We start from the raw sequence: 3,247 nt of genomic DNA, 5'->3' as shown, positions 1-3,247 counted from the left end.
AAAAAAAAAAAAAAGAAAGAAAGAAAAGAAAAAGAAAAAGAAAGAAAGAAAGAAAAATAATCAGGCCCCAAAATTTAAAGACTTAACCCAAAAATAGGCATGTGAGATGAATACACACTTATCAGATGAAGCAATACACATAGAAAATATGTTTTAAAATGTTCAATATCATTGGTCATTTCAGAAATTCAAATTAAAACAACACTGAGATTCCATCTCATCCAGGAAAGAATGGGTATTCTCAAGGAATCAACCAATAACATACTAGCAAACCTGTGTGAAAAAAGGAACCCTTCTCCACTGTTAGGGGAAATGTAGACTGGTATTTGCTGTAGAAATCAGTGTGGAGATTCCTCAACAAACTAGGATTCAAGGTCACATTCAATCCAGTTATTCCTCTTCTGGATATTTTCCCAGAAGAAATAAAAATACCATACCACAGCAATATATGTGCACCCATGATTACAGAAGCACAGTTTGTAACAGCTAAATCTTGGAAACAACCCAAATGCTCATCAGCTGAGAAACAGATGCAGTATTTTTATTCCATGAAGTACTACTCATCCATAAAGAAGGATGAAGTTGAGATTTTTATAGGTAAATTGACATAACTTGACACCATACTCAGAAATTAAATAAATTAGAATTGTGTGTAAACATCATATTGCCTGCCTAGTGTAAGAATCTGAAAGAGTAAATAAGATCCAAAAGGTACAATAGACAGGGTAATGGAAAGAAACTGTACAAAAGGAAAGAGAAACTGGGATAGGGAAAAGGAGAAAAGAAAGAGTAATAAGTAAAAAGTAAATAAATGTAAATAAATAAAGGTAAATAAATAGATACATGTATGTATGTACTATATAGTGTATCTTGTATATATTTACATACAAGATAGTTATACATATATATGCATATATGTAGTTATGTGTGTGTATATATAGAGATAAGATAGTTAAACTACTAATTATTATTAGTTCACTGAAAAGAATGGCTTGTTTTTATATTACTTGATCAATTCTTCCTATTTCTTGTAAGCTGAACAATTACTTTGAAGATAACAATAAGCAATGTATTAACCATTGTTACTCTCTTACTATCCTGTTTTGAAATTTTGTGTCATTGTTTTTATTATTTTTCTCTTTAAAATAAAAATAAATATTAAAACAAACACTAAATTTGCTGGAAAAGTGAATAGGAAGAACTCTTGACATAAGTGCAGATAAAAAATTCAAGAGCAAAACCTTGATCACACAGAAATACTACAAAAAAATCAATAAGTGGTATCAATCCCATTAAAAAGCTTTTGCACAACAAAAGAAATCATCAACAGGGTGAAAAGACAACCCAGGGGGCCAGGGAGATGGCTCAGTAGAATAAGCACTTCCCTGGCAAGCGCAAGGGCCTGAGTTCAATCCCCAGTTCCACAAAAAAAAAAAAAGACAACCCACAATGGGAAAATATTTTAGCCAGTTATCCTTCAGACAAAGGATTTATATTTAGAACATATAAAGAACTAAAAAAAATCAGATTCTCAAATTTAAAGACTCAATCCAAAAATGGGCATCTGAGATGAATACATTAGCATCTCAGAGGAAGAAATACAAGTGGTAAATAAACACATGAAAAAATGTTGAGTATCATTGATCATTCAAAAGATGCAAGTTAAAACAACATTGAGATACCATCCTATGCCAGAAAGAATGGCTAGCATCGAGAAACCAACCAATACAAATGCTAGAGGGGCTTGGAGAAAAAATGGAACCCTTCCCCACTGTTGGTTGGCATGTAGACTTGTGCAACCACTATGGAAATCAGTGTGGAAACACCTCAGAAAACTAGTATTAGAGGTTGCATTTTACCCAGCAAGTCCTCTGGTAGATATGTTCCTAGAAGAATTAAAAACATGCCACAACAACATAGGCATACCCACAATTATAGCAGCACAGTTTATAGTAACTAAATCTTGAAAATAACCCAAATTCCAATCAACCAAAAAATGGTAAAGAAGATGCATGGGTTTTTGTATACAATGGAGTATTACTCTGCTGTAAAAAGGATAAACTTGAGACATTTCTAGGTAAATAGATGCAACTTGAAACCATACTCATAAGTGAAATGAACTGGACACACATGTGTAAACATCTGTCTCCCTGGTATGAGAAACTAAAAGAGGAAATAAGGGCCAAAGTGCACAACAGATATTGTGAAATGGAAAGAAATTCTTTAGGAGGAAAGCTTTGTAAATAGAGAGGGGAGGAGGAATTTAAGGGAGGAGAGAAAGGAAAAAAGGAAGAATCAAAATATATCATGTTGGCTTTGTCTCCTCCAGACTCAAAGCTATATGTTCACCCAAGAGAAAATGCTTGTCATCTATTGGGCCTTTAGATAGAAGCTCTGAGAATGTATCTGACTGCTGATAAACAACTACGACCCCTTTCAGTGTGAAGAAGCCAGAGCGGTCTTCACCCATATTTCCCTTCCCGGCAGTTCAGGTTACTACTTCAGAGGGGGGAATATTGCAGGCAGCCAAGTTAGATAGAAATATTATGGACAGTGAGACAGGGCCAGGCCCTTGAAGGAGACAGCACAAAAGCTGAGATGCCTTACAACTGTGGGAGGGGCGGATGCTCCTGCTGTAAACCAGACCTAAAGACCTAAAGGTCAAACAAATGCTAAAAGAGCAGCACATGGGATTGATATTCTAAATAGGTACTGATTACCTGGAAAGACCCAAGTGAGTCACTAGCCCAGCCCCCATCAGGAAGAGACCCTGTCCCGCATTCTAGCCCCCAATGGGAAGTAACCCTGCCCCGTATTCATGCCCCCTTACTCCACGACTCGCTTCCTCATTTGGCCCTGGACGTAATCAACTTTACCTGAGCAATGGTGCTTGCAATCCCATTGGTTGACCATAGTTTTGTCCCACCCTACATGCACCTAAGTGAGGCCCCTTCCTCTCTACCTTAGCCCCACATGGTTTTACACTATAAAAGCCCCTGGAAAAGGCAGCTTCCTGGGAAACTACCCGCTTGGGCCCCCTCCTGTCCCTCTCACGGACAGGAGCTTTCTTTCCCTCGACAAATACATTCTGTTCATTAAAAAAAGAAAAAAAAATATATATATATATCCAGTACAAATTCCTTATAATGAATATGATAGTTACATATATCTAAAAATCTACCAATAAACTAAAAAACAAAAAACAAAAAACCTGCCTATACCCCTTCGTTTCCCCTCCGAAAGTTTG

This window comes from Octodon degus, unplaced genomic scaffold (genome assembly GCF_000260255.1).
Source record: "Octodon degus isolate 3935 unplaced genomic scaffold, OctDeg1.0 scaffold00200, whole genome shotgun sequence".
Taxonomy (NCBI): Eukaryota; Metazoa; Chordata; class Mammalia; order Rodentia; family Octodontidae; genus Octodon; species Octodon degus.
Note: the sequence above shows the minus strand (reverse complement) of the source record.